Source organism: Delphinus delphis, chromosome 13 (genome assembly GCF_949987515.2).
Source record: "Delphinus delphis chromosome 13, mDelDel1.2, whole genome shotgun sequence".
Classification (NCBI taxonomy): domain Eukaryota; kingdom Metazoa; phylum Chordata; class Mammalia; order Artiodactyla; family Delphinidae; genus Delphinus; species Delphinus delphis.
This window is the reverse complement of record NC_082695.1, coordinates 4,841,717-4,865,000: the sequence shown is the minus strand read 5'-3', so window position 1 is coordinate 4,865,000 and position 23,284 is coordinate 4,841,717. Positions and strand designations below refer to the sequence as shown.

Sequence of the window (23,284 nt, the reverse complement as noted above, 5' to 3'; positions counted from 1 at the left end):
GAGGCTGCACGCGCCGTGCTGCTTCCTTCCCCTGTCTTAATCTTGAGCGGAAACAATTCTCTTCCCATTCTTTTGCTCATAGGACAGTATTTCCTGAATTTTAGCCAGCTACCTGCCATCTTCACAATTTTTGCCAACTTCCTGTGCCAAATAATATAATTTACTCATTATATTTTCTTTAAGTGCCTCACTTTTCAACCTTAAATATCTTAAATGTCTCAGTAGAAGACAATAAAATCCATGAGCTTGATGTACTAACTTTTTCTTAATATACATGAAAATAAACGACTATTAACTTTTTAAAAAGTCCATCCATGTGCCCCCTAACTTCACTTGGGTACCAGTGGGACACAGCTCACAGTCTGGGGAAATCTGGCCGTGGCACATTTCTGCTGCGTCCTGCATCCTAATTAGCTGGATCTAGGACTCCACATTCAGCCAGGAACCAGCCCACGATGTTTTTCCATGTCTGTGCAGGGGTCTGTTTGAGTCACTGAATTTAGAGTTTCCCGTTTTTTCTTGGCGCCCTGATCGGCAGTTCCCTCTTGCAGCAGAGACCCCGAGAGAAAGGACTTCCATCTTCAGAATGATCCTTCCTCCTCTAAGCTGCGAAGAGAGCTCCCAGGTCCTATGTCTTCGTTCAGTTTAGGAAAACACAGCACCGCTGAGTTCTTCCTTCTTTCTGCTCTGCGGGCTCCTGTTCAGAGGTGAAGTGAAACTTGGTCCCCGTCTGAAGAACCCTGTGGTGGACAGAAAATCCTGCAGGGTTTTCCCTGTGGCGGAGAAGATCTGGAAGGGATTCCTTCCTTCTTACTTGGACCTGCAGGAGGCTGTGCCTTAAGCCGGAGATGGTTTTGATAAGGAAGAATTGATGTGTCTGTGAGGCCTAATTACAAACACAATTAATCCTTAGGAAGCCCCGATTTGGTATCGCCTGCTTTCTGGGTGGAATGTTAATTCTCCCCTCGAGACGGAAGGTGGACTGGCTTCAAAGGACACACAGCCTTGCCCTGGGGCTCCTGGCAGGCCTCGGACTCTGTGGGCAGGTTTGATTAAACAAATCTAAAGCCTTCGATATTCTGAGTCTAGAAAGATCTGAGCCAAGTCATACAAACTCATCTGCACAGAATGAAAAATATTGATTCACTGCCCTTGGTTGCCTTTGAAAATGCCTGTTACTTACCATCCCCCGTCATTCCAGGAGGGAGACATTGGGATGGCACATGGAGGTGGCATCTGTGTGATTATGCCACCCGGGGCTCAAACAGATGGCTCAGCTCTGTAGACCCCTCAGCCTTGTTCCCTCCCGAGAGCCTGGTGTGGAGCCCCCCTGGGCGGGGCCTCCACTGTCCTGCCCTGGAGAGCTCTACCCTACAGAGGCAAGCCCAAGTTCATGGATCCCATCGTTGCCGTGTACTTGGCTGTCTCCCCTTCGTGGAAATATACTAAAAGTATCCTCCCCTGAGCCCGAGAGAGAAATTGCTTTGGAAGGCGTAGTTTCTGGCTCAGCGGTCGCTTTCGTGGCCTCATGAAGATGGGGCTGTCTTCTAGCGAACTGCGGCCTGATCTTAGCAAACGAGAGCGTGCAGATCCCCAAGTGCAGAGCTGCTGTAAGACGTTTCTAGGGGAGCCCAGGCTCCGCTGCAAATCCTGGCGCCTGGGTCAATTGAGGGGGATTCACTAAATGGCTGTGATGCGTTTGTCGCAGCTTTCGTGTCGATATTTGTCATAAATTTTGTCATAACGCTAAGATGTACAGCGTCGTCCTCAGAGCTGTCCGCTGGCCTGGGCATCACCCCAGGGGCACCTAAACACGTGGGTGCTCATTAGCACCCCAGGGAGAGACCCCCTTGGTCTGTGGATTTGTCAGCCGGTCACTTCCTCACGGTGCAGGAAACGCTGTGTGATTCCCCAGGGAGAGTCTTGCAGGTTTCACCAAAGATCGTCATGCGATGGCAATTCTGAGCGTTGGGATTGTGACTTAGGTAAGGGACAAGGTATAAATTCAGGACGGTGTTAATTGTAGTGCTACACAAATTGGCTTCTTCGACTTGGGACCGTATGACATCAGGGGGAATAAATCTGAGGACATGAAGGATGTTGAAGGGCTGGAACCTTGGCGACATTGGAAGCGATCTGTGTCACATTTTAAGTGGACAAGTACTTCTGTGTTAAAAGAAAACATACATAGAAGATGCATATTAATTGCATGTGTGTGTGTGCAAGAAACCTTGGCCGTTTTGTTCACAGTGAGATCTGATGAAGCAGCTGTGTTTTTTAATTGAAGTATCGTGGATTTACACTATTGTATTAGTTTCAGGTGTACAGCATGGCGATTCCATATTTTTACAGCTTATACTCCATTAAAAGTTATTACAAGATCATGGCTCTAATTCCCTGTGGAACCACCTGTCTGAAGCGGCTGCCACAGGCTGATATGATTTTTGTTGGCATTAATGGGTGCGTGACCCCAGAACAGAGGTCACAGGTGGGCAGGCTGCAGGCTGCATCTGGTTCAGAGGAGTGTGTGTGTGGGTATTTAATTTGCTGCCATCCTGTAAAAATTGGCAAATCACATAGAAATCTGGATTTCTAGCCTCTTATGAAATTCACAAAGTTGAGTAGCCCTGGGCCCACACTGCTTCCTGTGACCCTCAACCCGGAAGTGAGCAGAGGACGCCCCTGTGCGTAAGGCCGGTGCACCCAGGTCACCGCAGTCTCCACCCTTTCCTCTTGCCTCCCGCGTGGAGGTGGAGGGACGTCTGTGATTTCTCGTCACACTTGTGCTGCTGGTTTTTTGATAGTAGGTTTCAGAGGAAAGGGAGCTATTTCTTGTCCCCTGGTCTCTATAAGTCAAAGATGATACATGTCACTCGTCCCTCTGATGGAGAATCCTGTGTCTTTCTAGGCATAAGTGGAAGCTGGAAATTGGATCGTATTCTGTCAGAGTGTCTGAGGGGCTGAGGGCCCTTGAAATCAAATCACAGGAGAAATGATTGAAGGAAGTGTGAGTGTTGAGCCTGGTGGTGAGAAGAAAAGGCCCAGGGAGAGGTGAAGAGAGAAACACGACAGCTCTTCTGAAGTCTTTCAAGGGCCATCCTTCGGAATATGGGGTAGATTTGTGCTTTTTAGATTTCAAGAGTGGAAGTCAAAAGGGAACCACTCTAGCTCAACATAAAGAAAAAGAATGCAGAGGGAGTGAGTTTGGGGGGCGGGGGTAGGCTTCCAAACAGCTGATGGCTGTTCAAATCCTGACTCCGTGGGGGAGCACCTTTATGAGCTAGTAGTAAAGTGTCATTCCTATGGCTTTCCCATCAGGGAGTCAGTTGATAAATAAAGTTTTCTGAATTTGCAAAGGAATTTTGTTTCCACCCGCATGACCTGGAAGGCACGTGTGTCAGTTTCCTCTTGCTGCTGTAACAAATGAACGTGAATTTAGTAGCTTAAAACAATGCACATTTATTATCTGATGGTACTGGAGGTCAGGACCCTAAAATGGTTTGGTTGGCAGGGCTGCGTTGCTTCTGGAAGCTCTAGCAGAGAATCTGTTTGCCTCTTCCAGCTTCTAGAGGCTGCCTGCCTTTCTGGGCTGTGGCCCCTTTCTCCATCTTAAAAGTCAACATCGTAGCATCTTCAAATCTCTCTCTCTCTCTGACCTCTGGTCCCATCATCACCTCTGTTTCTCTGGCTCTGAGCCTCCTGCCTCTCTCTAATAAGGACCTTTGTGATTACATTAGGCCCACCTGGCTATCCCAGGATAATCCCTTCACCTCGAGGTCCTTATCTCAAATACATGTGCAGAGTCCCTTTGCCACATGTATTAGTTTCCTAGAGCTGCCGTATCAGTTCCCAGAAACTCAGTGGCTTAAAACAACATAAACCTGTTCTCTCCCAGTTCTGGAGGCCTGAAGTCTGAAATCAAGGTGTTGGCAGGGCCACACCCCCTCCAGAAGCTCTAGGGGAGGATCCTTCCCTGACTCTTCCAGCCTCTGGGGGCCCCAGGTGTCACCGGCTTGTGGCCGCATCCCTCCCGTCTCTGCTCCTGTCTTCACTTCTCTTCTGTCTCCGTGTGGCCTTATTCTCCTATAAGGGCGTTCGTCATTGGATTTAGGGGCCACCCTGATTCACAGTGATCTCATCTCACTATCCTTAAGTTAATTATATCTGCAAAGACCCTGTTTCCAAATAAGGCCACATTCACAGCTTCCCGGGGCTAGAGCTTGGACATATCATTCTGGGGTCACAGTTCCACCTACCGTGTAAGGTGACATATTAGAGGTTTGGGGGATTAAGATCTAGACAGCTTTGAGGGTCTTTATGCTGCCAGCAACAGCACATTTGTGGTTCTTTGCTAAGTGTCTTTCAAGGTCTTCAGAGGGAGGAAGAAAAATGCAATCTCCGTGTTGTAATTGTGATTTAATCTTTCAGTGTCTATCTTGCCGACCAAGTGACGGCCTTCTGTTTTTAATGTGTTGGTAATGGTACTGTTGGTCAGTGAGTTGCAGTCTCCAGAACCACAGAAGCCCCGGCATACGTCACCAGCAGGGGATGAACTCATTCACGCTTGGAGAGAAATCAGTGTAAACTCATGCTGTCTTGAAGAGGGCACCCTCCAACTTTTGGCTGCAATAATTAAGTTTCCAGCCTTCTGGTATCAGCCGGACTTGAAATAATGAGATGCTAAAGGCCTCCTAAAAGGGTATTAACATTTTAAAGCCTTCTCTGCCCCAGGGAAGGTCTTTATTTCCAAACTTCGTCTGTGAAGGGCAAGGGTAGGCAGCAGATGTGCTGTCGGAAAAAAAACACAGAGGTTTCTGCCGCTTGTGTGGGGTCACTAAATAGAGCCCAATGTCACCGCTGGAGGATGCAGGAAGCTTCGAGAGAGCAGCTGCATTTCCTGGGTCATCACAGAGCCCCTGCAAAAGGCCGTGTGACCCGATTTTCCTTAAGTAGTTGGATTCACAGAGAGGATAAGGTGGAAGGAAGGTGGGCGTGTCCTGAACATGGTCCTTAGAGAGGCATCTGAGAGCTGATGTCACTGAGCCGGAGACATCGCGATTCAGGTGGAGGGGGCTGGACAGGTGGAGGGGGCAGTGGGACCTGGCAGGCCCGCGGTGAAATCCTGTGTGGGCGAGCTTTCTTTTGCTTTGGTTGCAAGTGACAGAAACGCAAATCCAACTGTCTTAAGCCCGGAAAGGGGAAATATATGGACTCATGCAGCTATAGACGGAGTTAGATCCAGAGGCACATCTGGACTCGATTTCTCTCCTTCTCTGATTTCTGCCTTCTTCTGTGTGGTTTTCACATCTTTTTCCTGGGCCCGTGCTACTTCCTGGGCCCAGCATCCCTCCCCGACTCCCTGCATCTGGACACGCCCCAGCTGTGTCCTCTGGCTCAGGTGCCCCTGGGATCTGTGCAGCCGCCTCCTTCCTGCCGTTCTGCATCCCGCCTCCCACACCGGGGTCCTCACCTCTGTGCTTCTGTGCCCTGTGTAGGTGCACGTATTAGGGACTCAGCATGTCGTGTGTCCCTGTACAGGTGGCAGGTTTGCCCCTTGAGGGCAGGTCCGTGTCTCACTTGTCTTCCTGCCCCGAAGGGTCTGTTAGAAGGAGCAGCGAGAACAGCCACAGCCCACGGTGACACCACGCCAGACTCTGGTCCACTGGTTCTTTACACATTGCAGCCTCCGACCCGCCTAGCACCCCGACAGAGTAGGTACCACTCTTATGCCCATTTGACAGCCCAGGAAACTGAGGCGGGAGAGGTTTAAGTGTCTGGGCTCAGTGAGTGGTGAGTAAGCATTAGTCCACTGCATGTGCGAATTCATGGTACCGAAAAGTGGACACACAGTCCCTTTCTATTTCCTCTCTCCTGTAAAGACAGAGTTAAAGACAGGTGTTTCTGAAAGTCCACATTTGATGTAAGACTTTTGATTGTTGGCAAGTCATCCAGTTGAAAGAGATGTGCAGACGCATTTTGCCCGGGGGCTGTGGTTCTCATCTTCCACGTGTCCTGCACTGAGGAGGAGATCAACCTAATGGAAGGTGAGGCCCAGGCACCTGGGGGGTGGGATTGAGGACCTTGTGGGGATCCCGCAGTGCTGATGAAATAGGTTCAGGACAGTCTCTCTGCACTGACTTATCTCCAAAGGGCCCTTGTCTGCTGTGGGCTCCAACGGGCTTCCGGAGAAACCCTCAGATGGGTCCTAATGTCATTAGAAGGAGATGGAGAAAAATCCAAAAGTGGTTTAAGCCCATTTCTTTCTTTTTTGGCAAGGCTTGGCAAACATGCCTACAGAAAACACCGTTCTTCTGTTTCTCGGCATGAATTTCCTCCCCTTCACCCGTCACCAGGAGCCAGGCAGCTAAGAATAAGTTGTCAGGCAGTTTGGACGTTATTGCCTAATTTTGTCCTCCTTGTTGCTGGTAATTTGGACTTGCATTGTTCCATTCTGATGGGAAATGTGTCATATATTTCCTGTTGGCCAGAGGATAGATACTGCTCCATCCCCAACCTTTTGTTCCTGTCAGCATCGTTCAGATTTCAATATTAATGAGATCTTTTGTTCCTTTCTGTCTTTAGCATCTCTAATGAAGAACTAACATTCTGGAATTGTTTGGGCATCATGCGGAGAGACCTTGGGACTAGCCAGTGTAGATCTGCAGCCACCCGGCTTCGCACCCTCAGTAAACAGAGCCGCATTGGGGAGATGGTGTTACTGAGGTCTTGGGCCGACACCGAATTAAATCTCGGAGGCAGAGTTTTGGGCGCACCAGAAAAGAATAGCTTCATTGCTTTGCCAGGCAAAGGGGGCCACAGCGGGCTAATGCCCTCACAACTGTGTGTCCTGACCTGGAGGGGGGTAGTGAGGAGTTTTATAGCAATGGCTCAAAGAGGGCGTGGTCAGCTCGTGGACCTTCTTCTGATTGGTTGGTGGGGAGGTATCCGGGAGTCGGCATCATCAACCTTCTGGTTCCTATTGGTCTGGGGTCTCCGTGCTTGTGGGCAGCCGACAGTTAACTTCTCCCACCTGATGGGGGTTTCAGTATCTGCAAAACGGCTCAAAGATATTGTTCTGTGTATCCCTTGAGGGGGAGCCCCGACCTGCCCCAAGGCTGCACTCTTGTCTCCTGACTGCTCCTCCCTTGTCTCTGCATCCCATCTCTTCCCTTACTAACAACTGCTTGAACCTGCCCGTTGAAACTGAGGGAAGGTCACGGAGGCTGAATGAAGCCTATTTCCTGTAATGAAGAAATGGGGGACACAGAAAGGCTTTTGTGCCCAGGAGCCCACAGGGTCCTGCTCAGTATCAGGTCTGTGACTGTGTTTCGAATATCAGGCAGTGTCAACTACGGCCACTGTGCCTCTGTCTCCTGGCACATTTATCCTTGATGTTTTGGGGCTTGGTTCACAATTTTAACTCCTTCCGTGAGCTTTGATGGTGGGCAGAATGGATCAGCTTCGTATTCAAATTCATTGAGTTTCCTAAAGACACTCAAATCATTTCAATACACTTTATTTTTAAAAAAAAATTTTAATGTATACAATTTTTAAAGGTTACTTTCCATTTACAGTTACCACAAAATATTGGCTGTATTCTCCGTATTGTACATACAGCCTTGAACTTATTTATACTCAGTAGTTTGTGCCTCACCCTCCCCCACCCCTCTATTGCCCCTCCCCCTCATTTAAATAAACTTTAGACGTTAACTGTCTAAGAAAAGTGATGCACAGGGCATTTAATTATTGTTGCCAAAATACAGGTCACCCAGTTGCTAAGTGCCAGGGCTGGGGTTTGACCCCAGGAAGCTTGGCTCTCGGCCCCCGCTTTACAGAGAGCACCCCAATTTCACAGGGAACTTAGCCCCGTGAACTTAGGGTGCTTATTTCAGGGGTAGGCTTCTTTCCCCCCTACTTTGGGATTATCCGTACACTGACTTATTTTATACATATCCTAAGATTAAGATTACTTTCCAAAGATAAAAACGTAGCCCTCTTCTCTCTGAAACAGTTCAGATGTCTAGAGGGACATTCAGTGATGTTAGGAACTGGCGAACGTAAGAAGAAATCCCACAAAGAGCTAGAACTGACTTCTTCAGCCAAGACTCACGCGTACAGCAGAGACTCAGTGAGCGTAGATGAGAGACGTCTCCGGAGAGTCTCACGCATTGTCCCCGGAATATGCAGGAGTCTTGCATGAGCAACTCATTCATGCTTTATTGATACATATCGCTACGCTGAGATGGACTTTGAGAAAGTGATGCTGCCTTTAGCAGCAGGTGGAAATACAGATTCTGTCTCAGTCAGAAACAACGGGATAAGGTTTTCCTGGGACTGGATGGACTGGATTACGTAGCCACCTACTAAACAAATGGGCTCATATCTCTTCTAATTCATTTTCAAGAGGGACGGGCTTCCAGCAGGCAATGATCATTTATATTCAATGTATATACGCAGTGTATTCCTTCTAAACGACTCTTGGATTCTTGCCTGGAGACATTTCAGGTTTAAATGCAAAGAGACGGTCTCAGATTTCAGAGCACTGCTTTCCACTCCTATTCCCCGCTGCAGCTTGCCTTACCCTCCTTAAAGGGCCCCTCTGCAGATGTTTCAGATCATTTTGACCACTTCTGAAGCTCAGTTTAACAGGCTTTTTTTTAAAATGAAAGGCCTCAGCCCGAAGCGATTGCCCTAATATAGTCTTTTTTTTTTTTTTTTTTTTTTTTTCTGTAAGCGGGCCTCTCACTGCTGTGGCCTCTCCCGTTGCGGAGCACAGGCTCCAGACGTGCAGGCTCAGCGGCCATGGCTCACAGGCCCAGCCACTCCGCGTCATGTGGGATCTTCCCGGACCGGGTCACAAACCCGTGTCTCCTGGCACCAGCAGGCGGACTCCCAACCATTGCGCCACCAGGGAAGCCCTATAGTCATCTTTTAATGCTCTGGACAACAGAGCAGTTTCCATAATCAAGGGTTTCAATCGTGTCACTCCCCAGGGAATACTTTCAGAGAGATGAATTTATCCACGGCTTCCTGACATCCTTTGTGTGTGACACTTAATAAATATTTGGGTTACACTCTGACTTCTTTTCCTGTGAGCAGAGTTTGTAGGGAGAGCAGTCGGTGGCCGTATGCTGAGACTGTCTGTGTCTGAAGCCCACTCATAGGGACGGTAGACTTCCATGTGCCTTTCCTGACAGCCCCTTTCAGTGAAAGACTGATACCGAGGATCTTGAAGGATTTTCCAGTTCTGATACCAGTGCTTGCACCGTGGCCTGGGTTGGGACAGAAGGGACTTTGGTTAAGGATATTGGGCCAAAGCATTTTGGTTTCATAAATAGGATATAAATAATATAGAAAAAACAAAACTTGTGATAAGACCCCACTTCCTGTCATGTGCCAATCCAGACATCACTAATCAATCCCAGCACTCCTTCCTTCGACAGCCCAGATTCCTTCTCCAGCAGAGGTCCCTTGAGCAGCAGCTAAGAAGTGATTTGCATTGGCAAGTGAGACGAACATATTTCCTATTGCTGGTAAAGTCTGTGGGGAACTAGCAAAAGTTTTGTTAAGCATTGAAGAGCATGATGCTAATGAGGCCGTGATGTGGACCTCAAACTTTGATATATTGGAGGGAGAAAAAAACCAAAACAACATTTCTGTGCCATTGCTCTGCATCCTGTCATCCGTATCAGGATGTCCTTAGGCCAAAGGTCATAAAATGATAGGCCTTGAGGCAAATCCAGACCCCGAGACGTGCCCCCAGACAGAGCAAAGTACTTTGAAAATGTATATACTTAGATGCCAACATTCAAACATTAGTAGATTTCACCAGAGCTCTGGAATTCCGTTTCTCTCGCGAAGTCCAGAGGTCTCTGAACACAGCCCATGTGGTAGCTGTGGGCTCAGGGCAGTGGCAGCGGTGGGCTCAAGGTAGTAGCTGCTGTCCCCTTTGGGCAGGGTTTGGGGTGCTCCCTCAAGTTTTTCACCATCCCCAAGTTCCCTGACCTTCACAGCAGACCCACCTTCCCCATTTATGTCACCTCCCTGGGCCAGGAGGGATTTGATTGTTTTTTTTGTTTGTTTTTTTTATTGTAATTTTAATTTAATTTTATTTTTTTAAACATCTTTATTGGAGTATAATTGCTTTACAATGGTGTGTTAGTTTCTGCTTTATAACAAAGTGAATCAGCTATGCATATACATATGTTCCCATATCTCCTCCCTCTTGCATCTCTCTCCCACCCTTCCTATCCCACCCCTCTAGGTGGTCACAGAGCACGGAGCTGATCTCCCTGTGCTATGCGGCTGCTTCCCACTAGCTATCTATTTTACGTTTGGTAGTGTATATATGTCCATGCCACTCTCTCACTTTGTCACAGCTTACCCTTCCCCCTCCCCATATGTTGAGTCAATCCCTGGAAGTTCCACCATCCCTAGCCAATTGTGCTGAAAACAATCTGGGTGAGTTATAGGGGTAAACTGAAATCTATTACAAATATATTAGATAAGTTAGTTGTATTAAGTGAAATGGATTAGACCAATGTATTAGATGCAATTATTTTAATTCATTGCTAACATAGGTAGAGGTTTTCACAAGGCAGAGTCACATAGTGTAAGAACAGCTGTAATTTCACCATGGGGGCTACTTCTCAAGCTGTTCAGACTGGAATTTTTATATCCAGGATTTTAATTAGCCCACGTTACACTGGCAAGGACTCCAAGTTGATCAAGGGGGTGAATTCCAGGGACTTCTGTGCTGCTGAGGCATTGCTGCGCTTCCCCCCTTCCTCTGTGACTGGCTCAGCCTGGCTGGGGTATGATTTGCTGGTCTCTCTGGAAATCTCCGAGAGTGTGAGTCTGGACGCCCAGGCTTCTCTTGGCAGGGCTGAGCCAGTCTCATCTCTGCCAGATCTTCGCTTGCGCCTTTCAACCCCCCTCTTTTCTACATTCTGATTTTGGAGAAATTGGTGAGGTCATCGTTGGCATTTTTCTTTTTCCCTTCCCCTGGAGCCTCAGAGATAAAAAAACTCTCAGCTGCCGGTGTTTATACCTTGAGGTCTCAGTTCACAGCATTCTTTGATAGAAAAGTTTCTTTTCTTAGGGAAATTTTCAGAAATACTTTCAAGATAAGTTTGGAAAACACAAACCCTGCAGACCCTCATTCCCCTGAGAATATGCTCATCCTGCCACAATGCCTTTTTTTAATGTGACTAATTGATGCTTAAACCCCGGACACCTAAGCTTGTGACTCCTGTGCCGATGGAGCCTCGTTCCCAGCACTTCTGTCCACCAGGTTCAGTGTCTGCAGTCAGAGCTAGTGCAGGAGGCTGGGCAGCGCGATATGCTGGGCTCTCACCAGATGAACAGCTCTTAATCCCTCCGGGGCCACCGTTTGATGACTAGGAAGTGCTTGGATCTTTTCCTAAATTCAAAAGCGTTCGTGGTGCTTTGAAACTCTCCCAATGTTGAGGGGTAAAAAGCTAAAATGAACACATTTCCCAGATAAGCGTATGCTAAACTTTACAACAAACCATCATCTTGGGCCTCATTTGCTGGCGTGGTTTTCATAAGGGGCACGATTTTGGAGGTACTCGCCTGTCAGGGCACAATCACACCTTGTTGAACGTGATTTGATTGGGGGTTTATCGTGGAGGTGACCCAACAAGCAGAATGCAGGAGCTGACCCGTGATGCTTGCCGATGAGCGCGGAGACGAGGCTGGGTGGGAGCGGCTGTCCGTGGGTCTGTTGTGGAGGGCTGTCCTGAGCATCTCGGACGAAGGTGAGTTGAAGTTTGGTGGGCTGGAGGCAGCCAATGAGGCCCAACCATCTTGTAGACACCATACAAACCTTACTGTTCTACCAGTCACTGTTTTTTGTTTTTTGTTTTTTGTTTTTTTTTTACTGTACGCGGGCCTCTCACAGTTGTGGCCTCTCCCATTGCGGAGCACAGGCTCAGCGACCATGGCTCACGGGCCCAGCCGCTCCACGGTATGTGGAATCTTCCCAGACCGGGGCACGAACCCGTGCCCCCTGCATCAGCAGGCGGACGCTCAACCACTGTGCCACCAGGGAAGCCCCCAGTCACTGTTTTTGACAGTATTTTGCACAGGAGTCTGTCTCTTCCACAAAGACCTCCTCGAGGGCAGAGACACTTGGGTTTGCTTTATGTCCTCAAAGCCCTGCCGGGAACCCAGCATGTATCATCGCTGAGTGTTAACCCCAGACTCTCTGTGACCTCTCTGTGCCTTTGACATGGATCCTCGTCCTCGCTGGGCTGCGCAAGAGTTGCATTCTCTGAGGTCTTTTTTAGCACCAAGACTTTAAGATTCTCTAAGGAAGGCATGTGTTTTGGATGAGCTAGGAAGGGACGAAGCGCAGTGGTCTCCATTCTGCCCACGCTGGCCCCGAGATCTGCCTTTGCTGGGAGGCCTGGACGATCAGTCAGTTCCGGGCTGGGTGCTGGGCACACTGCTTCGGAGAGAGGAAGAAATAACATCCCAGCCATGGTCCAACTAGGGAGGTGAGACTGATCTGCATGAAGAAAGAATTGATAAGAATAAAGGAGCCTGAGAGCAAAGCCTCATGATCAGAACTTGACAGTGAATTAAGGAATCTCCTTAGAGTGGAGCTTTCAGTGTAGCGATGGGCACGATGGATGGGTGAGGCGGGAGGGGCTCACAAGACCTTCCCGTTCCTGGTTGTACGATTCTGAGCAGAGCACTTCCTCTCTCACTGATTCTGCGTAGTTCCCGTATGTCTACAAGGTACTAGGCCTTGTGCCACAAGCCTGAGCTGCAGAAAATTAAATAAGGCAACATGCTTGTCCTTAAAGGCTTGCCTTATCATCTAGGAGGGGCAGAGAAGTAAGCATTACTATATTAAGTCATAGTCTATGAAGGTACAAAGGTGGATAGAAGGTTCCTCGAGCCAAGATCCATGGACTTACCTCCTAGAAATCTTCATGAGAATTGCTTGACTTTGCATATCCATGTTTTATGATAGTCTATAGACTGTGTAAGCAACATGCACCATTGTCAGTAGACCCAATCACTGCCACTTGGTTTCAGTTCTAATGTTTGGCTTTGTGTCCATGATTGTATGAGGGGCCCAAAGGGCTTGGAGCTGTACCACATGAATAGTTTAACTCTTGAGAATTCAACTATATGCATTTGGCCCCAAATAACGCGGTGTCCTTACACTTACATGCATACATATACACATATATGGGTAGAAACTGTGCATCTTTTAATCTGGTTATCTCTGTTCCTCTGCCTGGTAAAGTATTCGTCAGTGTATGTTGGCACAACTGGTGGGGGGCACTTGAGCACAACGGGAAGAGTCTCCGCATCTTCCAGAGGTGTGTGATGCCTTCTTCTGGTGGCCAAGCAAGTGAGTGGTGATGGTGTCAATGACCTCTTGCCTTCAGGAAGACATTAAAGACTGAACTGAGGCCTCCAAGAAACCCTTGACTAATGAAATGTTAGAAGAACTGGAAGATACTTTTACAGAAGGTGTAGGTGAGAAAGCACACAGGGAGAGCCAACACACTATAAATTGCTCGAGTGTTCTGAGCAGAGAGAAATAATTGAGTAATTTGCATATACCACCCATCTGTACAATTGCGTGCTACCTACAGTTTTATATATATATATGTTTTATCTATCTATCTATCTATCTATCTATCTATCTATCTATCTATCTCTATATCTTACGCATACATGTTCCTACATATTCTTTGTATTAAAAATCAATGTATTAAAAATCACCAGTGTGCCTGGTGAATGAAAATAGGGATTTTCTTGTATAATACTGGTTGGGTGCAATTTTGCTTCCGTTAACTTTAGAACCCAACTGCTGTTTGCATGGGACATTGAGAAAAGAAAGAGGTATGTTATAGGCAAATGCTGTGTTTGTGCCAGCTGAAGGCCAATTGACATTACCGACGAAGGAGCGGAAACTCAGGTTAAATTACCTGCTCAGAATCACACGGTATTATTCAGCACACTTCAGTAATGTTCTAGGGGAAAAAAAAGATGATGGAGGTGGTATGTTTACTTATCGAAGGGAAGGGGTAGACAGTTATGACTCAGAGAGGGGGATGCCTCTGACCAGCGAAAGCATAGTCTGGGGACCCACTGGGGACAGGAGAGCAGCTATGTCCTAGAGCTTCTTATTGTATAAATCTTATTGTACAAACTTTAATGAGGGAACTTAGTCACCAGGAGCACATAGCTGTTTGCTAGAGTCAGGCAGGCCTCTTTTTAACAAAACAGCTTAAATTTAACTCAAACTCGTTACTTTAGATACAACGGAATCCCCCTAGTGCCCTAAATGGTAGTTTTTATTACACTTCTGCCTAAAGACTGAGACTTTTGCCCCATAGGGGAGACAGAGGATATGGAACTGTGTAGAGTTTCCGCAGTGGCTGCTGTCCCCCTCCTGAGCCAGCTGTCCCGGGGATGCTGCTAGCTCTTCCCTTGAGGGCCCGATGGGATTCGTACAGCAAGCCCGGGGCTTACAAGCTCCGTTGTTTACAGGCTCTAAAGTTTCACACTCACACCAGCCCCTGCGGGGCCGTTAGCAAGTCAGTACAGCTTTTCCCTTGGATTCTTTCTTTTCTAGCTTATGTGACATCCAGCAGGGTCCACCCTGGGGAAGCAAATGCTCGATTTCTCTTCCTCCCTGTGGGCATGTGTCTGTCTCCAGATTCCAGGTTAGTCTGTAGCCCTGCATCAGCAGTTCTCCGATGGGTTTAAGAAAAGCTTTTAGTTTGCAGTTTGGTAAGGGCAAGAGAAGTGCTCTTTTCAGCCGTCTACCTCTCTGAACTGCAACTGGAACTTGGCTGACTTGATTTTGTCTCTGATTTTTATCAAGCAGAGGATAAGCCAGGCCCCTCATTTTAAGAATACTTTTAAGTGAAAACTAAGAATGAACTGAATATAGAGAGGGGATCAGCGGTTACCGCAGCAGCTATTTGACCAATAGAAAAGGACAGTGTTGGGTCGCTTGGGACACTGGCCCTCCGTTACTGGCTAGGTGACCTAAATGAGCATTAATCTCCTCATCTGTAAAATGGGTAAAGGATAACTTTCCCACAGTGCTCCAGTGCAGGATTTTTTTCAGATTAAGGGCCAGTTTTTATGGGATCTCACCAGCATTTTGTAAAAAGTGAGGGAATAGAGTGGACTGGAATGGAATGGCACAGAGTGGAGTGGAGTGGAATGAATGGGATGGGATAAAACAGAAGAGAAAATTCAGAGTGACTGGCAAGTAATGAGGTTAAGTATTTTTTCATGAAACTTTGGCTTTTGCCTTTATGTATACTTTTTGTGTATTGGTCCTACTGTAAGCTGTATTTTCTAATGTGGGTTGTGCTTCAAACACTATTTGAGACACATTGTCATAGACTGTATCAGTTAGTTACACCTGCATAACAAACAGCCCCAGTATCTTAGTCACATGCCACCACGAGCTTTTTTTTATTGCTCACAGGTCTTCAGATCAGCTGGGGTTCACCTCATCAAGGTTGCAGACACCAAGAGGGCAAACCCAATCCTTTAATTATGTTTTTTTTTAACTTTTTATTTTATGTTGGAGTAGAGTTGATGAACAATGTTGTGTTAGGTTCAGGTGTACGGCAAAGTGATTCAGTTATACATATACATGTATCTATTCTTTTTTCAAATTCTTTTCCCATTTAAGTTGTTACATAATATTGAGCAGAGTTCCCTGTTCTGTGTTTTCAGTATTTTATGGAGAAGTTTTTGTTAAAATTGTGCTGGGCAAAAGGAGTCATTTGCCCAAACCCAACATCGTTGAGATAAAGCATATTTTACCTCTGGTGGGGGGAACCACAAATTCACAAGGCAGAGGGTGAGCGTGCAGTGTTGGGTGTGGCACTGAAATGTACCACATGACGCAATTGAGAATGTCAGGTGGAGGGGGAAATTCCCTGGCGGTCCAGTGGTTAGGACTCTGTGGTCTCACTGCTGAGGACCCAGGTTCAATGCCTGGTCAGGGAACTAAAATCCCACAAGCCATGTGGTACGGCCAAAAAAAAAAAAGAGAGAGAGAGAGAGAGAGACTGTCAAGTGGGATAAATTGTAAAATGCTGTATGTGTCAGGTTTCGTCTTTAAAGGTGTACCCTTCCTTCCCCCTTCCCATCTGTCCCCCTGCCGTGGGCTGAAGAGAAAGGTCATACATATGTAAGAGAATTCCTCACTTATCTTCACCTTTCGGTCCCGAAAATGTTCCTTGATGTCTCCTTCTTTTTTTTTTTTTTTTTTTTTTTTTTTTTTTTTGCGGTACACGGCCGTCCCACCACTGTGACCTCTCCCGTTGCGGAGCGCAGGCTCAGCGGCCATGGCTCACGGGCCCAGCCACTCCATGGCATGTGGGATCTTCCCGGACCAGGGCACGAACCCGTGTCCCCTGCATCGGCAGGCGGACTCTCAACCACTGCGCCACCAGGGAAGCCCAGGAAATGGTGATTTTCTTTGATTGTTTTCTGCCTGAAGCTCCAGGTGACAGGCAACTCATTTCTTCTCTCATCTCAGTCTCCGAACTCAGAGTGGGTATTTGGTGAGTTTGGCATTAGTACGGGGCCATTGGGTTGTACAGTGCACGCTGGAAACTCTTGTGTCGACTTAGCATGGAAGAGCTGGACCAAAGATCAGCCCTCAGAAGACACTTGCTGTCTGTTAAGTGATTTTTGTGGTGCATCTTATTTAACACTTAGGGCAGGAATTATCATCCCTTGTCTCATTTCTCTGTGTCCCGTGCTGGAAAGCGTCCTTGCAAAAGCTTTCCGTATCACATTTCCCCACTTCCCATTCTGTCATGAACCCACACCATCAGAAGTTTTCCTCTTCTCCGCCGAAGTCCCTTTGTCAGGGTCTCCAGGGTTCACAGCCAATTCCAATGGTTAGCTTTCAGTCCACAACTGACTCGACTTCCTCTCAGTGTTTGATATCAATCCCACCCTGTCTTCGGAGAATCTTCACCACTTACCTCTGAGATACCATTCTCTCTCTCTGGCCTTTCCTTCTTTTTCTTTTTTCAGTTTTTAAAAATGTTTTGGCCATGCCGCGCGTGGCATGTGGGATCTTAGTTCCACGAGCAGGGATCGAACCTGAGCAGGGATCGAACCCGAGTTCCCTGCAGTGGAAGCACGGGGTCTTAACCACTGGATCGCCAGGGAAGTCCCCCTGGCTTTTCCTTTTTAACAAATTGGCCCCATGTTGTCAGGTCCTTATATCCATGACCTCTAAGTGTTAGCAGGTTCAGGGCTGAAATGTGGGCTATGATTCAATCTCCTGGCTTTAAATACTGCGTTTGCTGGCATAATCCAGGTTTATTTCTTCAGCTTGAGCCCTTCTCCGTGGACTCTGCACTTGTGCTTCCAACTTCTTACCTCGCGTCTTCATTCAGATGTCTAATAAACATTTCACGTTTAGTATTTTTGAAATGGAACTCCGGATTCTTTCTCTCTTCCCCACATCTGCCTTGCTGCAGGCCTCCCTTATCACAGGGATGGCAATGCCATTTTTCTGGTTGCTCGGGCCAGAAACCTAGCAGTCATCTGTGGCTTCTGCTTCTCTCACACCCAACAGCCACTCCAGCAGCAGCTCCTGCCAGGGCTGCCTTCAAAGGCATCCTGACCCTGACCACATCTCATTCCCTGCATCACACCACCCTGATGGGAACCTCTTTCACGTCTCTGTCGCATGGGCTCCCCTTCTGCCACTCCTGCTAGAGGTATTCTGTTATATCGTCCAATCATGCTACTTCCTTGGGCGCAAACCCCACAGCTTCTCATTATACTTACACAGTGGAGTACAGTCCAGCCCCCCTGGCTACTTTTGGGCTCCCCTGCCCTCCTTTTTGGTCCTTGAATATGGCAAGAACACGCCTGTCTCAGGGCCTTTGCACTTCCTGATCTTCTGCATGTGCTCGTGACTCACTCCCTCACTTATTCAGGCCTCTAATCAAATGTGACCTCTCCAGGGAGGCCTTCCCTGCCCATTCTAACTAAAGCCATTGTCACTGCTTTCTTACCTTGCTTGATTTTCCTTTTAAGCCCATCTCGCTACCTGATATTACATTTATATCTAGGTGTGTGTTGAGTTTGTCTGTCTCCCCCATTCCACAGTCAGTTCCATCAGGGCGGGGACTGTATTGTTCGTCACTCTATCCCCAGCACCTAGGACAGTTCCTGGGTCTTCATTGACATTAAATCAATATTTATTGAATGAATGAATGATTTATTCTTAGTTTACAGATGAGGGATCTGTGGCAGAGAAAAGCTATGTCAAAATGCACTGGGACTCTGAGCTTGCTCTCTCCATCCTCCAATGATAGGATGGGAGGGAATCCAAGCTGGAAACTTTGGGTACCCATGGGTTCACGGATGCAGAATCTGAGCCCAGAGGTGGAGAGTGACTTATTCAGGCATGATGAGGGGAAGAGTTTGGACAAGGACCCAGGTTACTGGACCTCAGGCTGAGGCACCGGGCTGCTGCTTCCAGCTCCTTCTGCCTGGTCTTGAGCACTAGCTATCAAGCTGGCCTCTAATTAATTGATACCTCATGCTTACTGACACCTCGGTGGTGGCCTGGGGCCAGGGCAGAGGGAGCAATGGACCAAAAAGGGGCACAAGGGATGTTTCGGGAGGATGGGAGTGTTCTGTGTCCAAGCATGACGGTGGTTTCACAGCGTATGCACCGTCAATCTCATCCAACTCTACCCTCCAAACGGATACGGTGCGTTGAACAGAAATTACACCTTGATGAGTTTCATTTAAAAAATCCCAACGTGTGTATTGAGGTCTTGCCTTTCCCAATCAGGTCTTCCTTCTGTGGGCTGTACGGAGGGGGTAACACACAGTTTGAGGACCCCCTGCCCCCCGATTCAGAGGACCTGAGTGCGAATCCCTGCTCTGCCTCTCACCAGCTGTGATCTCTGCTCAAACTGTCTCTCCTGGGCCTCATTTTCCCCATCTACGACATAGGGACAAAACACTTCACGAATGGGATATCTGGAGGATTTAATGGCTATCATTCTATGTAAAGTTTTAAAAACAATGCATGATGCAAGTAACCACCCAATACATGATAGCTATTATTTTTGCTCTTTGTACTTCTTGGGGATATAAAAGCTTAAGGCAAAATGAATATTTTTTGAGTACTCACTGCTCCTCAGACAAAATGTACTTGCTAAACTTGGTAATAAATACAAAATGCTTGATTTGATGATTGAATTGAAAGATGTTTTTTCTTTACATAGTTTCTCTTTGCCTACCTTAATATGTAATTCAGCATTTATCGTGAATTTGTGAGAAACATACTCTTTGATTATATAGCTTCCCCCATTCCTCAAATCTTTTTATTCTTCATTAATACACAAACACACATAACATATATTTATAAAATTAGTATTAACGTGTCCATATAATTCTAAAAATTTTTAATTTTATTGAAGTATAGTTGATTTAAGATGTTGCGTTAGTTTCAGGTGTACAGCAAAGTGATTCAGTTATATAAGTGTGTCCATATAATTTTAACTCCATCATTTTTTCACTAAATATTATATCATGATTATTTTTCCTTTCTCTTAAATTTTGTTTAAATTTATTGTAGGATCCATAGTGTTTAATTTGTATGCACTGCTATCTATTGAACTAGGCATTGTTTCATTTTTATTTTCATTACGAACATTGCAGAAGGCTCCCTTCACTTTATTTACCTTAAACAAACACCATTTACCCTTCTTTAACTTCTCTTACCGAGTTGCCAAGGAGAGAGACTGCTTCCATTGCCGTGATGATGTAGGTTTTTTCTTTCTAACACATTTCTCAAGACGGGGAGGGGTTAATTAAGAGGGAAGCCTTGTACAGCAGGGGTAGCTCCTACGGTGCAGACACAGACGCCTCAGCCGTCTGGCAGACTCAGAGGGAGGGCACTGATACACAGACTCAATTCTTGCTTCTTTCCTGAATAGAAAATGAAGCGAATGCTGTCTCTCACAAGATCCCCAAAGGAAACATATTTACATCGGGAGACCACCGTTTGCCTCTATTACTCTAAAGTACTGAAACTGTGAAAGCGTAATTTGACAGTAAAACAATGAGCCTCCAAAGGCAGCCTTCCTAAAAGGACATGGACAGGCCACCTGGTGCATGCTCACAGATTAACCTGGCACGAGCCGTCATTTTCAATCTCCACGTACCTGTCCTCAGCCCTTCTTATACTAGGATTCACGGCATTGGCTGTTCCAGCTTCCTCCGGGGGCTCAGAGAGCCCTGAAGGTATCTGTTGGTTGAGTGGTGGGAACCTGATCTAATCTTTACCTTGCAGTGTCTAGCTGTCTCTTCCAAAAACACACACGCCCTCACCGTGGGACATGACACAGGTCAGGTCTCTCAATTCCTAGCCAGAAGGCCGAATCCGCCACGGGGAATCCAAATTTCTCATCTCATTGACCTCAGACTTCCTTAGGATTTGGACTAGGTTTCTTCTACCAGCCTATCTCCTCTCATGATATCCAGAGCATAACACTGCCTAAGCCACCTTCTCCCACTTCTAACCCAGACGCAGGCTACTCCTGGGGCACAAGAATGAATGGGACCCAGAGGAAACCAGTGTCATACTCACATTGAACACCTATGTACTGAACACTTTATGTGGGCCATCCCTGCGCTAGAAGTGGAGACACAGGAGATCAGAGGAGACAGGTCCGTGGTCTCAAGCAGATCACTTCCAGGTGGAGAACAGAGATAGGAAACAAGTAAGCAACCAGGAGCATGCAGAGAGTGATAAATATTGAAAAGTAAATCATGAAATATAACACGGATAGAGCAGTCCAGTGTAACTAACATCGTGTAACCCATATGACTGAAGTAATATGAATAGTATAACGTACTGTCAGTAACACAGAAACAGTGTCAATATAGTTTACATAGTAGCACACACAGTAAATTAGATAGAGGAGAGTAGTAGAGTGGCCAGGTGAGGGGCGTGCAACTTTACATTAGAAATGATTCAAGCAATCCCTTCTGAGAAGTGACATTTGAGCTGAGTTCTTACATCATTTAGGCCACTTTCGGTGGCAAGTAACAAAATACCATGGACCAAAATGGCTTTGACAACAACAGAAAGAAAAACACACGATAAGAAGTTGAAAAGTCAGGTGGTTCCAGGTGGGCTGGCCCGGTGGTCCATCCAGGTGGTCACTGAGGATGTGGTTCCTTCCGTCTTTCTCTCCTTCCATGCTCGCCGTGTCAGCCTGGTCCTTGGCCAGCCCTCCAAGGCTCTGAGATCACCATTGCAGCTCCTGTCGTCACCTCCCATGTGGCAGCATCCAGTGGGAGAAGGAGGGACCACTTTCTGGGCATCTCGAAGCCAGGAGGCCCTTCCCAGAATCCCCAGCAGACTCCTCACGCCTCCTGGGCCAGAATTGTGTCACATGCCTTTCCCTAAGCCACTCGCTGGCAAGGAGCATATGGCTGGACAGAAAAGAGGAAGATGTGTGTGTGTGTATGTGATGGGGCAGCGGTGCTGGTGTGTGATTGAGTGGCCCGTAGACAACCAGTTATATCTGCCTCAGACCTGAATGACAGGCAGGTCTCGGTCACAGGAAGATCGCGCTAAGGCCTCCGGAGGGGGATAAGCTCAGGAGAGCCATGGGAGAGAAGACCCATGGGGGACTGGTGGGGAGTGTGTGCAGGGTGGGCAGGGAGGGAAGCGCAAAGGGAGCCTGGAGAAGGAGGTAGTACCAGGTCCTTAGGTCTTGTAAGCTGTGATCAGGAGTTTGGACTTTGCCCCGTGTACCGTGGGAAGTCTCTGGCGGGGACTGACGTGAACAGGCAGGGGGGATAGCACTGGGCCAGGCGTCAGCAGTCCTGGGGGCTGGCGGGCATCATTACACACAGGTGAAGCCCTGGGAAGTGATGTTCCCTTTCTCTACACTGGATTCGGTCCAGGTAAAATGAAAATCATGATGCCCGCCCCACAGCGTTATTTGTGGGGCTTAAGGCTTTGAGAGGGGAAGGCAGTGAGGTCCTATACCAATAAGAGGTACCTACTGCAGTTAATTCTCATTATTTGCAGTAGTCATGTCTTATAAAGTCACTGCAAACACTGAATTAGCAAATACTAAACCATTCCTTCGAGAGGAAATAACACATGCACACATACATACATCTCATATAGATCATCATAATCCTGAAAATTCAGGACAGTTGAGGTCTGTACTGTAGAAGGTAGGATGGGGAAAGTTCTAGCAATAGGTGATGCCCACCTGAGCCAGGGGAAGCTGAGGGCGGACCCCCCTGCTGCATCCACTGTAGAGTTCTTGTCAGTAAGGAGCCTTGTTCTCTTGAGATGGGTCTGCGTGTAGCCACTGAGCGCAGGGATGTTTAGGGGTCTTAGCGAATGTCTCCCGGGGCAGTGCTCTGGAGGGAAGGCAGGGGTTTCTCTAGAATGGGTCTTCCTCCCCTTTCTAAGTACTTAAGGAAGGGCAGTCGGGCTCAGCACTGGGTCCCCATCGCAGGAATTGAAAATAAGAACATGGCGCTCCATTCCATTTTCTGCTCTAATAGAAAATCTTGTTCTGATTGCTCTCTTTACAATCCTGGGCACAATAATGCAGATGTACATCCCTCAAACATGCCCTAAAAGACAGCTGATTTGCTCGCCTCATGGTTTTTCTTCTCCCTTTTAAAAAGTAAAGCAGACAAAGAGAGGGGACGGGCGAAGTAGATTCTTTTAAGCTTCGAAAAGTGATTGAATTGTCTTTTTTTTTTTGCAGTACGCGGGCCTCTCACTGCCGTGGCCTCTTCTGTTGCGGAGCACAGGCTCCGGACACACAGGCTCAGCGGCCATGGCTCACGGGCCCAGCCGCCCCGCGGCATGCGGGATCCTCCCAGACCGGGGCACCCGTGTCCCCTGCACCGGCAGGCGGACTCTCAACCCCTGCACCACCAGGGAAGCCCCTGAATTGTCTTTTTTCAACTCCCACTGGAATTTCAGGGGGAGAAACACATTAGCTGCCACTTTCCACTGCCATCTGCGGGCAGATTTGCTGCTCAGGGTAGTAGAGCCTGGAGGGCAAGGGGCTGTGGAAGGCTAAGTTCTGACAGGGTGGGGAAGCGGCTCCCCAGATGAACTCAGCCTGATGCAGTTTCCCTCCAGCACGGCTGCTCATTGCTTTGTGGCCCAAGGTTATCAGGTCAGTGTCACTGATTTCTGCCCATCGTCCCATTAGTGGCCTTGGTCAATTATGCT

At 47.5% G+C, this 23,284-nt stretch overlaps 1 protein-coding gene across 2 annotated transcripts in view; it reads left to right on the top strand.

Moving 5' to 3' along the window:
• The window catches only part of LOC132435811 (transmembrane protein 132B), a 235,582-nt gene that overhangs the window by 196,552 nt on the left and 15,746 nt on the right, over positions 1-23,284 (top strand). The gene's annotated exons all lie outside the window — the stretch shown is intronic.